Source organism: Peromyscus leucopus, chromosome 22 (genome assembly GCF_004664715.2).
Source record: "Peromyscus leucopus breed LL Stock chromosome 22, UCI_PerLeu_2.1, whole genome shotgun sequence".
NCBI classification, from domain to species: Eukaryota; Metazoa; Chordata; class Mammalia; order Rodentia; family Cricetidae; genus Peromyscus; species Peromyscus leucopus.
The window spans coordinates 4,999,302-5,016,485 of record NC_051081.1 but is presented as its reverse complement, the minus strand read 5'-3'; the positions used below and the strand labels follow the sequence as shown (position 1 = coordinate 5,016,485).

At 41.3% G+C, this 17,184-nt stretch overlaps 1 pseudogene; it reads left to right on the top strand.

Annotated features, from left to right (window-relative positions):
* The first annotated feature begins 1,447 nt into the window (after window positions 1-1,447).
* Window positions 1,448-2,233, top strand: LOC114689357 (annotated as a pseudogene).
* Window positions 2,234-17,184: the final 14,951 nt, after the last annotated feature.

The window sequence follows — 17,184 nt, the reverse complement described above, 5'->3', positions numbered from 1 at the left end:
ATCCCTTTGTGGGCAATGTTCTTTGTTTTTCCCTAATGGTGGGAATAACTCATTATTAGTAGTCCCTTCATGGGCGAAAGAGGAAGTTTAAATGGACCCAACTTCTGGTGAAGAACTGTTGTGGTCAGGACATGGAATGCTAAGTTGATGCTGTTTGAACTTTCAGAGATATTAATCACTCATTGTATAGAGGATGTTCTCTTCTTTTGATTGTCTAATAAATGTTTGGATGAATGATTTTCATGGTAGATAAACTAAAGGAACAGGATTCATAATTTAGAACTATATATTAGGTATGCTCTTGTCTGTTGATCATTACTGAGAATTTGGCTCTGTTCTTTAAGTTGCTTTCTAGAAATTCTTGGTTAAATTCTATAGAAATGTAATGCCTAAAACAGATTGGGTTGTTAGCTTATTAAATAATATGGTTGCTAGTATAGAAAATAATGTCTTACTGATAAAGAGGTTGCAAGATTATTTTTCCACACAGTAAAATACAGGTAAATTATTTGGTTCACATTGTTAATAATTGGTGAGTTATATTAACATGTTACTTGGGATCTATAAAAAAGGATCCTCTTTTTTATAAAAGTACACCAAAGTATTAACTAAAATTACCTCTTAAAATCCTATAGAGATTGTATTTAATGCTTTTATAATTAGCATATATAAAAAGGACCATAGAAATAGAAACTGGTGATAGAATTGCTCAATTGTTATCACTTCCATATCTTAAAGGGAAATTGTCACCTGTATGTAGAACCAGAGGCTTTGGAAGTACAGAAAAAAAGAAGTTTTGACAAACAGTTATCAATGATAAATGGCCTAAATTAAAAATAAAATTAAATAAGATTGAGGTTGAAGGATTATTGGATTGTGATACTGATGTATTTATAATTTCACAAGAATTCTGGGATCCTAACTGGCCTTTACAAGAAGTCTCCACTCAATTTGTAGGCAATGCAACCTTATCTCAAGTAAAACAGAGTGTAGAGTGGATTAAATGTATAGGGCCAGAAGGACAGAAATGTATATCAAAGCCTTATGTGGCTGATATAGCCATGAATTTATGGGGAGAGATTTGTTACAACAACAGGGAGCTCAAATTATATTCCTACAATTTCAGAAACAGCTCAAAAATTGATGTTTAATGTAGGATATATTCCTGGAAAGAACCTCACGAAAAAATTATAAGGGAAGGTCACAGGTTATGCAGGTTGTACAAAGGCAAGACAGGACTGGAACTGGCTATGCAAATTTAGAGTAGGGGCCGCTGCCAGTAGCCCAACTTTGTGTCAATATTTTGTAAATCAACCACCGGAAATTACTCATAAACAATTTCTTTAGTCTATTATTTATCATTATATGGATGATATTTTATTGGCTGCTACTGATACAGAATACCTTAGAAAAATGTTTAATGTGCTTTCTCCTCCAGCCGAGCAAGATGCCCAAGGGGAAGAAGGTGGCCCCGGCCCCCGCCGTCGTGAAGAAACAGGAGGCCAAAAAGGTGGTGAATCCTTTGTTTGAGAAAAGGCCTAAGAACTTCGGCACTGGGCAGGACATCCAGCCCAAAAGAGATCTCACACGCTTCGTCAAATGGCCCCGCTACATTAGGCTGCAGTGGCAAAGAGCCATCCTCTATAAGTGGCTCAAGGTACCTCCTGCCATTAACCAGTTCACACGGGCCCTGGACCGGCAAACAGCTACCCAGCTGCTTAAGCTTGCTCACAAGTGCAGGCCAGGGACAAAGCAGGAGAAGAAGCAAAGGCTGCTGGCCCGTGCTGAGAAGAAAGCTGCTGGCAAAGGGGGCGTCCCAACTAAGAGACCACCAGTCCTTCGAGCGGGGTCAATACAGTCACCACCTTGGTGGAGAACAAGAAGGTTCAGCTGGTGGTAATTGCCCACGATGTAGACCCCATTGAGCTGGTAGTCTTCCTGCCTGCCCTGTGCCGAAAGATGGGGGTCCCCTACGGCATCATCAAGGGAAAGGCCAGGCTGGGGCGGCTGGTCCACAGGAAGACATGCACCACTGTTGCCTTCACACAGGTTAATGCGAAAGACAAGGGTGCTCTGGCTAAGCTGGTGGAAGCAGTTAGGACCAATTACAGCTACAGATATGATGAGATCCGCCGCCACTGGGGAGGCAACGTCCTGGGTCCTAAATCTGTGGCTTGGATTGCCAAGCTGGAAAAGGCAAAGGCCAAAGAACTCGCCACTAAATTGGGTTAAAATGTACACTGCTAAGTTTTCTGTACATGAATATAATTACAAACTTAAAAAAATGTTTAATGTAATACAGAAAAATTTACCCTGTTGGGGATTATAAATTTGTCCTGAAAAAAAAAAATACAAAGAGGAGATTCTCTTACCTATTAAGTAAACTGAGAATTCAGCTGCAGAAGGTACAGATTAGGAGGGCTCAACTACATACTCTTAATGATTTTCAAAAATTATTGGGTGATATTAACTGATTGCAGTCTACAATTGCTTTGTCTACTCAAGAATTAACTAATTGGTTTCAGATTTTGCGAGGTGACTCAGATTTAGACAATCCAAGACAGTTAACAGCTGAGGCCAAAAAATAATTAGCCCTGGTAGAAAGAAAATTACAAAATGCCTATTTGGCTAGATTAGACATTACAAAGAGATGTGTTTTAGTAATTTTACCTTCAAATTATTCCCCTACTGGACTCATTATGCAGAGAGAGGATTATATTTTGGAATGGATTTTCTTAGCTTACAAACAAAGTAAAAAATTAAAAACCTATATTTAAAAAACATTTCTGAACTAATCATAAAGGGAAGATTAAGACTTTGTCAATTGTCAGTTATGGATCCAGCTGAGATTATGGTACCCTATACCAATGCTGAAATTAGACAATTCTTGAGAGATCTAACCTCACACTAAAAGAGATGCTTGTTAAACAGAAGGGGGATATGAGGACCCCCAGAGGTAGACTGCATAACATCCTAATAACTTAAAAAAAAAATTTTAAATGCTAATGAAACAGGAGCAACATGGAGTTATGGAAAGAATTGCTGAATCGAGTCAGCCCATGTATTATAAACATTTTAACATCAAAATAGTCCAGGGAAAGTATTAAGTTGGGGCCAAGGTTATGCTTATGTTTCCACAGGAGATATTAAATTGTGAATTCCATCAAAATTGATAAAAATCCACCATGAACAAGAAAAATCTCCCTGATACTGTGGCTACAGAGATGCCTCTGTGAAAGGCAGGGCACATGAGGCCTTTGGAGCAGACAACTCACCCCCCCACCTGGGGACAGCTTAAGAGTTTGTGTGACAAAGGAGAGATGATACTTCGCATGACTCAGAAGCCTTTGAATGCTACAAACTTATTTCTTGCCATGTTTTCCACGGTTACAGTGCAGGTAAAAGGGATGGATCATAATTATTGGGCTTCAATTAATTAATCCAATCCTTCAATTAACATAGCAGTAAGTTGGGGAGACAGGAATATTCCTGTAGTGGTTAATGAATCTTCTTGGCTACCTGGTCCTTATGACAACTGGGGTCCTGCTCAGCCAACAGACAAGGGTAAAGTGATTAACAATTACACTGTTGGAGTACAAGGAATACCTATTTGCATGAGAAATGGAATTCAATGCCTAAAAATTACCTCTCAAGTATGGTTATCCATAGTCAATACTACTCAAAATTATCATAAGTTTTATATGCTTCATGTATCTAGTTTTAAAGGACAGGAGATTAATGCTACTAGTTCCATAAATCTACCATTCTGTGAGATGAGGGTTACCAACAAGAAATCTGACTGGGTACATTGGCAACAGTGTAAGAATGAGAAACCCGGAGTGCTAATTAATATCTCTAAAGGAGACATCATTGACTAGAGCCCTTACAGCTCCCCTCAAGGGAAATATTCTCACTCAAAGTTAAGATGTAAATGGTATAATATAAATGGAACTGTGAAAATCAGTGCTTCTATTAATGAACCTATTCGGTAGCATGGAGTTGGAATGGCAAATCCTCTCCTACAATTTGATGATTCAGTTCAGACTAACTTGTGGAAATTAGCAAGTGCCTGCCACCCTCTTAAGGTGTGGGAAGGAAAATTAAACATTAAGGATGATAAGTACACTCTGTCTTTTAGACTAAATCAAAGCCATTCTTTTATGGCATGTGTATCATTACCTACCTGCTATTAAAGGGGTCTGTACAATGGCACCCAAATAACTTCAGCATCACTTGTGAATGGTGTAACCTTCATACCTGTGTTAATTCTAAAATGTTTTAAATTTTGACCTTTGAGAGTTTATACATTCTTAGAGCAAGGCCAGCAATCTGGATGCCAGTGAAGTTGTCAAGGTCATGGCAAGACTCTGCTGTGATGATCCTGCTACGGAAGCTCATTGAAAGAATATTAAAAAGAACACATTGGATGGTTGGACTGGTGGTTGCAGTTATTATGGGAATCATTGCATTGATGGTTACAGCAGAAACTCCTGGAGTGGTGCTTCATAAAAAAAAAAAAAAAAAAAAAAAAAAAAAAAAAAAAAAAAACCTGCTGAATTCATTAGAGACTGGCATAAACATTCAGAGAACTTTGGACTGAACAAAATAAGATTGATAATGAGACAGTAAATTAGCTGTATTAAGGCAAGCTGTTGTATTGTTAGGGGATCAGTTAGAAATTTTGAAGGAGCAGATAAAATTAAAATGTGATTGGAATGTTTCTTGTTATTGTATCAACCCTTAAAACTTAATGAAAGCAAGTATGATTGGGAAAACATTAGGGAGCATTTGTTGGGTCACCCTAATTCTTCTCAAATGGTTTTGATTTGTAGAAAGAAACCTTTGCGCCGGGCGGTGGTGGCGCACACCTTTAATCCCAGCACTCGGGAGGCAGAGGCAGGTGGATCTCTGTTAGTTCGAGGCCAGCCTGGGCTACCAAGTGAGTTCCAGGAAAGGCGCAAAGCTACACAGAGAAACCTGTCTCGAAAAAAAAAAAAAAAAAAAAAAAAAAAAAAAAAAGAAAGAAAGAAAGAAAGAAAGAAAGAAAGAAAGAAAGAAAGAAAGAAAGAAAGAAAGAAACCTTTGCAAAAAAGTTACCCAATACGACAGGAATGGACATTATGGAAAATCTAGCAGATACCATAGCCTCATTCAATCCTATAAATCACTTTAATAGATTTCTTATCCTGGCAGATGTAGCTCTTGTTCTTACAATAGTAACTTTATTGGCTTTAAAATGTGTTTTGTTATACTTGTATAAGATTGTAAGACAAATAGACAGAAAGAAAGCTATATTTGCTATAAGGCTGCATAACCTACAAGATAATTGATTTTTTTTTAATGTAGAAAGGGGGATCTGTGGCTGCGTTCCTGCTGGCCTGCCCCTGGCCTGGCTCCAGAGAGCAGCACCTAGCCCTAATCCATCCTTTGTTTTACCAACACCTTTTGTTTCTTTTATACCTTTTGTTTCTATTATCACCCTATGGGAATCTTGTCTCAGAGCCTCCCAAGGATCAAAGGCCTATGCAAAACTTGGTTCAGGAAACCCAGAAAACCGTGGTACCTGAGAAATCAAGGAATTTGCACTTGGTATTTTATCTCTGAGAGCTCCTTTCAGGTTGCTTTGAAGGTACAGAAATTAACTGGCTAAACTGCAAATAAAGAGTAAATAAAAATGCCCTCGGTGAAGGGAAAGTGCTTCAGTCCTTTGAGGCTGGACCCCCTGCAACCATGAAAGGCTAGATTCATTCTTAAGATGCCTCTGAGTCTTCTCTCCACAGATCTGTGTGAACCCACACACCCTTGCCACAACAGTGACAAAAACACAAGATAGTCTTCATATAATACATGGCATCACTACAACAACCATGCTTTTAGTTTGTAATGGGTGTGTGTTGACAATACAAAGAAACAGCAAATACACAACCAAACATCATCAAATTGATGTGTACAGCCTCCAGTACAACACAACTAAAAATCCTTTAAACTATACTGCTCTAGCTTATGATAGAGAAATCTTTACACAGAGGGTCTCTCTATCTTCCCCATGGATGAGCATCCCATTACCTGGTTTGGTTTGGTTTGGTTTGGTTTTTTGACACAGGGTTTCTCTGTGTAGCTTTGTAGCTGTCCTGGAACTCACTCTGTAGACCAGGCTGGCCTCGAACTCATAGAGATCTGCCTGCCTCTGCTTCCCGAGTGCTGGGATAAAAGCTGTGCACCACTACCACCCAGTCCCATTACCTGTTTTTATTACAGACAGGTGACAAATAACAGTATACAAAAGAAGATGAGTGAATGTTTACATCCTAGCATGCTAATCTCTAACAGCCTTGGTTAACATAGCACTTATATTTGGGTTATTTTAGAAGCAGCCTACCCTTAGCTAAATTCTACTTTGTGTGACTATCTCCTAATCACTGGTAAATCCTTTACATCACTGATTCCACCCTTATATATCACAACTTAGTAGTAGAATGCTACCCAGTATATGAGATCAGTATTTAACTCCAAATGAATCTTACATCTAAATGTCAAGTTCTAAGTACAGAACTTCTGGTAAACACTAAAAACTAGGCCTCCCTCTTTGAGCTTGGCAACCTGTGTAGGCCTTGGAAGGTTTCTTTATGGCTCTGATGTATTGAGAAAGAAACAGAGCTCCTTCTCTAAAACAGGGAATATACTTTGTAGAGCTGGTAAATGTCTGGGGCCAGGGTCTTTGGGGTGGGGGTGGCTTCTGATCATGAGAACCCACCTCTTTCTACACATGGGCTTGTGGTTATCAGTCCCAAGGCCACTATGGACTTTGTTATAATGTCCTTGAGTTATTCTGTGTTCCTCTTATGCAACATTGTCTGATTTGCCTCCTTCTGAATTTGTATACTACCTTTTAAAACTGAATCCACTGGTGTACCTTAACAAGTAACTTGCTGTTGAATTTGGCACAAACTTTCAGCCAACCTGGCATAAGTCTGTCCTTAGACTGGAAGCCAAGACTGGGAACTACTGTATTTTGTGATTTCAGCTCACTGGTCCTGTCACTCAGGCCTCAGTATCCAATCAGAGCCTCCAGCAGACCCACCAGTCAGATAGGAAGCATTTCAGGCTTCCAGCTCAGCTCAGCTCCGTAGAGAAGTCAGACGTTGTCCTGTGTGTTGTGTCTTGGCCTTCATCATGAGGAGAATGCAGGTCAGCTTGACAGCTGCACCATGGTGAGTGAAGACCTGCTCTCCACAGACAGGGAGGTGAGGCTGGCCTTGGTGAGTGTGGGATCACTGTCCTCATGTCAGGAGGTGTGGCTCGCCATGATGAGTGAGGGGCTGCTGTCTTCAGACTGGGTGATCCAGCTAAGCCCAGGGAGCTGGTGTGGTGGGTCCGCCCCTGGTTGGGTGGGAGCCAATGACTAGACAAAGAGTCTGGCATGTTCCTGCTGCTCCTGTGTGGTCCTTGCGACTCCATTGGACAGGGTGGCAGCTTCTGAATAACCTCCCTCTGTTGCCTGTGTCCATGCAGAGCAATGGGAGCAGGGCTGTGCTTAGAAAGAGCCTTGATTTTGACATCACTGAAAGGACGTCGCCTGTAGTGCTTGGATTATCACTATGGAAGGCAGAATTGCCAAACTTAGAGAGCCCTGGTCTCTGTAGGATCTTTAACATTTAGGTTTAGGATCCATCCGGAGTTAATTTTGGGGAGCTTGTAAATGGTATCTCTGGTTTAGAGTAGCACTCCACTACTCAACTGTGATTTAGAAGTGTAGAATTGATCATAATAGAATTGATAAGATAAGGATTTACCCATTCTTAGGAGACATTAAGTCACAAAGTAGAATGTAGGTAAGGGAGGGCTCCATCCCAAATACCCCAAAGATAAGTAATATGCTAACCTTGTCTGTTAGTATGGTAAGATGGAAATATTCATTAACCAGGATTAACCAGATTTAAAGCTGCATTTCCATAACAAAGGAGACAAACCTGATTTACAACCTGAAGAAAGGACCATTCCTCCATTAAAAATAGGCCTCTCAACGCTGCTCAAGAGAACATTAAAAGGTCACAACCACCAGGCGGTGGTGGCACACGCCTTTAATCCCAGCACTCGGGAGGCAGAGCCAGGCAGATCTCTGTGAGTTCGAGGCCAGCCTGGGCTATTAAGTGAGCTCCAGGAAAGGTGCAAAGCTACGCAGAGAAACTCTGTCTCGAAAAACCAAAAAAAATAAAAAATAATAAAAAATAAAATAAAATAAAAGGTCACAACCAACATTAAGTCCTGGTGTGCCATGAAGGTGTATTAATTCTAGAACAGCTCCATCTCCAGTCTTTTTGAAAAGCAGTTTAGAGTCAAGGTCTCCAACATTGATTGAGGTGGACTTGAACGCTGTCAGTAGCCCCACAGGGCATTGCCCTTCCTTTCCTCCTTACTAACCACCTTAAAATTCTCAGGGTACCAGTCTGCAGCACCGAAGAGTTCTGCAATTACCAGGCTGAGTGACACAGTGGACTGTCCATTGCAGGAAGGGGAAAAAGATTTGTGTGTAGAGCACAGCTTCTCCATTCAGAACAAAGAGGAGGAACAGTGTCCTGTGTCCACTGCTGGGGGAAACAGACTAGACAATAGCTGGGTCACAGACTGATGTTAAGGCAGTGAGCTGCAGGGTCTCCATCATAAAGAAGGACCTGATGGGGCAGGGTGGGTGACTTTCTGTGTAATTTCCTAGCATGTATTAATCCCTTCCAGGTGAATGAAGACAGACAGAATTGGTGGGTGTACAATTTAGGGAGGACAGATTGAATGACTGAGAATTCAGTTTCCAACCGGGGAACTCTCCTGTGCAGATATGTGTAATCATGATTGGCACAGTTAAGTCAGCTCAGAGGTTTGAGGCACAGGGCATTCATTGGCTGTAAATCTGGGTCAGCTCACAGCACTCAGAAGCAAACATTTTACATGGAACAAAGTCATACAGTCTCTTATTACTGGCATTCTCAGTACCAGGGAAGAACCTACTCTGCTTCAAAGTCACTATAGCTAAGTGGTCTTCCAACTATTTTTGTCATTTTAAAGTGTCAATTATTGATATCATTTTTAAAATTTCATTTTCTTTAAATGCATTACTGCTCTAATCTCTATTTCTATTTTCCATTGTTTCCTGGTTTAAAATTTTCATTTCATTTTTTTTTGTAAGTGCTATTTATTTGTTGATTTATACCTGAGCAGTGGTTTATAACCTGGGTGGTGGGGGGAGTGTCACAGCTCCCTTTGGGATATCAAATCCACCTATAACAGGGACTGGCTTTAGACCATCAGATAACATAGATATTTATATTACAATTCATATCTGTAACAAAATTATGCTTATGAAGTAGCAGTGATAATAATTTCATAGTTGGGGGGCTCACCACATCATGAGGAACTGTATTAGAGTCACAGCATTAGGCAGGTTGAGAACCACTGGTTTAGATCAAGATCTCCTGTAGCTCAGGCTTGCCTCACACTATGTAATTGAGAATTGCTTTGAACACCTAATCCTGCCTCTGCTGCCCAGTGCTGGGAAGACAGTCCTGCAAATATTTCCAGGCTGCACCTTGACTGGTCTGAGGGAAGGAAAACAGACCAGTGAATGAATATGCTCCAAGTTCTCTAGATTTTGTTGTGCATTTTTTACAAATAAAATGGGACCTGTGTAAGAAATGAGTTCACTGACCAACTGTAAAGCAGATGTAGTCACAGCAGAGAAAAGGATAGACAAGAAAGAGGGTGAAAGCTTTCCACCTTTGACAATAGTTGACATTAGCAATGAGTAGTGAGGTAACAAATTTTAGATGTTCCATAAATATCCTGACTGGCCATTTCTTGGTTTCACAAACCAAGCAATCAAGAATCTGAATTTAAAAAAAAAAAAAAAAAAAAAAAAAAAAAACTGAATTTTCATGAAACCAAATCACTGTAGTTACACTAGTTCAGGCAAAATGGAAGAACTAGCTAAGTGATGTAGGTCTGTCAATCTGACTGTGTTTTCCAGGTTTAAGATGTGTACCCTGAGAAAAATAGCATCAGTGATACTTTGTGTGCTCTAATATAAACCTATCCTCTCTGGAGCACATGGCCTGTTTCAACTTTTTAACATAATTTTTGGGATTAAACTTACATCATTTTCATTAGCTCTTCCATGCCAAGCCCTCCCGTAGACCCTTCATTGTGCTGTAACCCAGGGCCCTTTTGTTTAACAAGAGCTACTGTTGGAATGTGACCTGTGTTTGGCTGCAGGACCTCCCAGCTGTGAAGCAAATGGTTGCTGCTCTCAAAAATTATCAAGGACCAGCCCAGCCTTAATAATCTTCTTCCCAGGGGCCAAGAGAGAAGCTACGGATGGCAAGAATTACTTTTGGGAAAAGAATCTAAGTACACCAAGCTCTTTTGTCTGTCTACTTTATTCCTCTGGGATAAAATCCCATCTACACAGCTTCAGCTTGAACTCATGCCTAGCTCCTTTCTTACCTGATTTCTCTCTGCCTTTATCTGTCCTCTCTAAGTTCTATCTTAATTCTCTCTTCTTAGTACTGCCCCGCCTTGATCTTACTCATCTCGTTCTTCCCCATCGGGCTCTTCCTCATCTTCCATCACATTCTTCTAGTTCTCCAGTCTAAATCCTCTCCAGCTGTGATGCGGGTTGCCTAGTTACCTAGTTACACTTCCCCCACCCTGACAGAAAAAGGGCAGCCAAGTTAAGCTGAGAGAGATACCACTCCAAAGGAATAAAAGGCAGTTTTGTATTCACTCATGACTTATAGAATCCTAACATTTTAACTAACCACTTCTAAGAAGATAGTTTGAGCACATGAATCCCCTTTCTCAGGTCTATTAATGGAATTTAGCCCTCAGTTGATTCATTCCCCATCAGTCACTTCCCTTTCGGGTTGCAGATGATGGCTGGCAATCACCGCTCTTTGTGTGGATCTTGCCTCCCCTCCTTTTGACCCTGGTCAAATTCAAGCCTGGTGACCTTGCCTTGGCCAGAGAATTACTATTGCATGGGTGTCTAACTGTGAACCTCAGAGACTTGGGAGGACTAGAGAGAGGAACTAGAGGAACGAGATGGAAGATGAGGAAGAGCCAGATGGGGAAGAATAAGATGGGGAAGAGCCAGATGGGAGAATTGAGATAGAACTTAAAGAGAACAGCAGAAAAGTGTAGAGAGAATCAGGCAAGAAAGGAGCTAAGTATGAGAGCACAGAGCAAGCTGTGTCGAGAGAGAACTGACTCAGGAGAATAAAGTGAATGGACTAAAGAATTCCTGTATTGCAGATTTATTCAAGTATCCTTCAGATTAATTAATTCACCACTGGTAGTGTCTCTTCTGGAACTCTGGGAAAAGACCACAAAGGGGCTGGACCCCAATAGTCTTTGATACCAAAAACCAATAACATTTGTGCCAGCTTTAGATTATAATCAATCTGTTCTTTCATTACAAGCTGGTACACAAGGAAATGCTGCTATTGATCCTCTTGCCCTAAAGTTACGGTCATTTCTCATCATCGATGTACTTTGAAGTTACACACAGGATATCGGGGACCTGTATGACCAGGAATAACTGAACTTTTATTGGGTCACAGTAGTTTATCCATGAAAGGAATCATAGTTCATACAGGAATCATTAGTGAAGTTAATACAGGAAAAATGCTGTCATGATTACAGTGCCCACTGATTGTCGATAAGAGCAGGAGGAATACTGTACAGTTATTATTATCGCCTTATATAGTTCCTTCAAGGAACAATGTGCTTAGCTTTATGAGGGAGAATTCAGTAGTTCAGATAAAACTGTACCTTTAGGGCTGGAGAGATGGCTCAGAGGTTAAGAGCACTGACTGCTCTTCCAGAGGTCCTGAGTTCAATTCCCAGCAACCACATGGTGGCTCACAACCATCTGAATTGAGATCTGGTGCCCTCATCTGGACTGCAGTCATACATGCTGTATACATAATAAATAAATAAATCTTTTTTTAAAAAAAAAAAACTGTACCTTTAAGCACAACACTAAAGGAGAATGGTAAGCCATTATTGTACTTAATAAAAGAGGAAAAACTTTTACAGGATTGGTTATGGAACTGATATATCCATTATAACCATAGAAGAAGGCCACCTGGGTGGCCTGTTATGGAGGTATGTTCAACCCTGATAGGGCTGAGAAGTATTCATTCTAAGGAGATTAAACCAAGTGCTACAAAATTACAGAAGGCATTAAAGCAGTTCTGTAACCCTTGTTACTCATGTTCCCATTAGTCCTTGGGGGAAAGACTTTCTACAGCAAACTAATTCAGAGATCTACATTCCCATGTCAAATGCTAACTATCCTTCACAAGCCTAATGGCCAAAGATAAGAATGAGATATCAAAAATGAAAACTACTAGAATAAGATTCACAAGGGATTTTGACCCTGTATTCCCATAGGGACAAATTCATAAACGTGGATTGTGTTTTTCATAGGGGTCATTGGAAAGATACCACCTATTAAAATTACACAGAAATCTAACGAGCCTGTCTGGACACCTCAATGGTCCCTCTCTAAAGAACAGTTACAAGCTCTTCATGGGAATGGCCACCTAGAACCCCCCTTTTCTCCCTGAAACTATCCTGCTTTTGTAATTGAAAAGTAATCTGGTAAATGGAGATTGTTGGTTGACTTATGGAATGTTAGTGCCACCGCGTGGCCAATGCGAGCTTTACACCCTGGTTTGCCTAAACCCAAAGCGATTCCTGAAGATTGACCTTTAATGCTCTTGGATTTAAAAAATTGCTTTTATACTATACATATTCATCCTGATGACAAGGTGTATTTGCCTTCTCTGCTCCCTCACTCAATCATTTCACCTGCTCCCCTGCAGCCCTATCTTGGTTCTTTCCCGTTCTGTGCTCTGGCCCAGCCCCTGCTGGCTGTTGGTTCGCTATACATCCCCCTCCCCCTCACACATACCCTGGCTTCATTCACTTCAACGATTGCCCTGCTCCCATCCAGTCTCTGCCCTCCCCTACACCTCTACCCCCAACCAAGTCTCCACCACCACCCAGCCTCTGGTCCCGCCCCGCCCCCAGACCCCTGCGAACCCAGCTTCTTGCCCTGTCCACTCAGCGGCACCCCAACCCCTCTGGCCCCGCCCTCCCGGGCTCCCGCTCACCTCCAGCAGGGACAGGCGGCTCTGCAGGCTCTCCACCTCCCGGCCCAGGCTCTCCTTCTCCTCCTGCTTCTCCGCCAGCAGCTGCTGCAGCTCCTGCACCTGCAGAGGTCAGCATCAGCACTTAAGGACCTGACGACCCCGGACCCGAGTCCCTGGACCCTGGGATCCGAGGGCCCTGGACCTTGCCAAGCACCGGCCTTCCCCACCTACCTGCCTCTCCAGGCTGTGCACCGAGCTGGCCTCTGCTTCCAGGGGCTGCGGGTAGAAGTGGTTGGGACTGGACGGAGCAGGACAGAGCTGGAGAGCCACGCACCACCTAGTTTCTGGCAGCCATGACTCTGTTCTCCACATACACTGAGCACCTACTGTGTGCCACTCTGAATGAGCGTTCATGCTGTGTGCCAGGCCCCATTCTGTTCTCTCACCCACTCACTCAAGGTGTGTTGTTAGCCCGGTGCCTGCTCCACAGCAGACCCTGTTCCAGGCCATTCATTCATTCACTCATTCATTCATTCATTCACTCCTCACCATGGGCCAGTCATCCATCCAGTATTCATCCACCCTGAGCTTGGCACCTTCCCCCGAGCCTGCCCTCAGGGGCATGCCTTTGAGTGGGGGAGCTCTGTGGTGGAAATGAAGGGAGCTGAAAACGAGGGTACGATTTTCAATAAGGTGGGCTGAGGAGATGTCGTCAGTAACAAGCAGAGACTGTGAGGAAGGGAGCCTTGGGGACAGCCGGACAGACAGCAATTCTCTACTGCAAACACCATGTGAAAAGGCCCTGGGGCAGGACAGAGCCCACCATGTGGGAAGGCCAGTGAGGAGGCTGCAGATCAACAAGGGACAGAGAGGGCAACCCTTTGCCACTGAGAAATGCCTTGGGGGTGCCTCTCACAGACCCCCAGGTCAAATGTGGTTCATTCATTCACCATGGAGGAAACTCCTTCCCACAGCAATTAAAGGATCTAATGTCTATGGTAAAAAAAAAAAAAAGCATACTTCTCTGGATGATAGAACAGCTTCAGAAAATAAAACAAAAATTTCAGGAGAAACCATAAACCAAAATTGATGAAAATCAGATTTAAACAAGAAAGGTCTCTTAATTAGAAGAGGTGATAGTTCATCAAACAGCATGACCACTCAATCTAAATTAACTTATAAGACTAAGAAATGCTTCTCATTTGATCAGATATAACTTGCCAAAAGGGAAACTCCCCAAAGTTAGGGTTGCAGAGTTTTGTTTTTGCCTTTTCAGGAAAATAAAAACAACCATCTTGAGGAATTTAAAGACCTTTGGACAAATAAGCATCCAAAGAAGAAGAGAGAACTACCCAGAAAAAAAGTCATCAAGAAAAGGAATAGGTAGATGTGCCCAGCGGCGGCAGCCGACAGGGATATTCAGGCCCGGCGGTGGACTGCAGAGGTAAACAGGCCCAGGGACAAGCAGACGCAGCTTGGAACAGGAACGCCCCTAACCCCAACATCTGGGAAAGAAGCTATCTCGGTGGGTCAGAACCAGAACGAATCTGAACACTCCGTCTGAGGACAACCCAGGGCCCAGCTGCTGATCCTGTGAAACCCAACAACTTGGAGGTGTTGGTGAGACTACCCTGCTCAGCTGAAACCCATCTGGGAGAGGATTCAGATGCCTACAGTTTAAAGTCTGAAGAAACAAGATCAGCTGAGGAGTTGACAAATGAACAAAACGTGACCTGGGAACACAGAAGAAGGCGCTACCCACACACCAAACCAGATCACCAGAATCATAAGTATATAATTCACCGATCGAAATCAGCTGTCCCTGAAGAAATAGCCAATAGCACCAATTTAACCAAAAACCACTACTAAACCAAGACTAAAAATTAGAGCAAGAGAGGCACTCTCAGACACAGACACCACCTGCACCTCACAGAGGAAGAGATGAGTAGACGCCAGTGCAAAAATACAGGCAACAACATAAAGACCTATATGGCAACATCAGAACCTAGTGATTCTACACCTGCAAGACCTAAACATACCATGACAGAAGAAACAGAAGAAATCAACCCTAAAAATGACATTAAGAAGATGATAGAGGCCCTTAAAGAAGAAATAAAACATTCCCTCAATGAGGAAATAAAAACTTTCCTTAAAGAGGAATTGAAAAACTACCTTAAAGAGGAAATAAAAACTTTCCTTAAAAGAGGAAATAAAAAACTCCCTTAAAGAGGAAATAAAAACTTCCCTTAAAGAGGAAATGAAAAAACTCCATTAAAGAGGAAATAAAAAACTCCCTTAAAGAAATGGAAGAAAAAACGAACAAAAAATGAGAAGAAATCAAATCAAGCCAAGAAAAAGCAATTAAACAGATGAAAGAAACATTCCAAGATCTGAAAAATGAATTTGAGACAATAAAGAAAACACATGCTGAGGGATTGCTGGAAATAGAAATCCTGACAAAACGAACAGGAACTACAGAAACAAGCATAACCAACGATTGAAAGAGATGGAACAGAGAATCTCTGACACTGAAGACACGATAGAGAAAATAGATTTGTCAGTCAAAGAAAACAATAAAGACAAAAAGTCCTAACACAAAATGTCCAGGAAATTTGGGACACCATGAAAAGACCAAACCTAAGAATAATAGGGATAGAAGAAGGAGAAGAATACCAACTCAAAGGCACAGAAAATATATTCAACAAAATCATAGAAGAAAACTTTCCTATCCTAAAGAAAGAAATACCTATGAAGATACAAGAAGCTTACAGAACACCGAATAGGCTGGATCCAAAAAAAAAGTCCCCTTGCCACATAATAATCAAAACACTAAACACACAGAATAAAGAAAAAATATTAAGAGCTGCAAAGGAAAAGGACCAAGTAACATATAAAGGCAAACCCATCAAAATAACACCAGACTACTCATAGAGACTATGAAAGCTAGAAGATCATGGACAAACCTCATGCAGACACTAAGAGACCACAGATGCCAACCCAGACTATTATACCCAGCAAAACTCTCAATCACCATAGGCGGAGTAAACAAAATATTCCAGGATAAAACCAGATTTAATCAATACCTGTCCACAAACCCAGCCCTACAGAAAGCACTAGAAGGGAAAATTCAACCCAAAGAAGCTAAACACATCCATGAAAAATCAAGCAATAGATAATCCTACACCAACATACACCACAGAAGGACAACACAACACAACCAAAAAAATAACAGGAATTAACAATCACTGGTCATTAATATCCATCAATATCAATGGTCTCAACTCACCTATAAAAAGACACAGGCTAACAGAATGGATAAGAAAACAGGACCCATCCATATGCTGCATACAAGAAACACACCTTAACTCCAAAGACAGACACTACCTCCGAGTAAAGGGCTGGGAAAAGGTTTTCCAAGCAAATGGACCTAAGAAACAAGTTGGTGTAGCTATCCTAATATCTAATAAAATAGACTTCAAACTAAAATCAATCAAAAGAGACCAGGATGGACATTACATATTCATCACAGGAAAAATCCACCAAGATGAAGTCTCGATTCTAAACATTTATGCTCCAAATACAAAAGCACCCACATTCATAAAAGAAACACTACTAAAGTTTAAAACACACATCAAACCCCACACATTAGTAGTGGGAGATTTTAACACACCACTCTCACCAAAAGATAGATCTACCAGACTGAAACTTAACAAAGAAATAAAGGACCTAACAGATGTTATGACTCAAATGGACCTAATAGATATCTACAGAATATTCCATCCTAACACAAAAGAATATACCTTCTTCTCAGCACCCCATGGAACCTTCTCAAAAATTGACCACATGCTTGGACACAAAACAAATCTCAACAGATACAAAAAAATTGGAATAACCTCCTGTATCTTATCAGACCACCATGCCTTAAAGTTAGAACTCAATAACAACAAAAATTATAGAAAACCCACAAACTCATGGAAACTGAATAATGCCCACCTGAAACATCAATGGGTCAAGGAAGAAATAAAGACAGAAATTA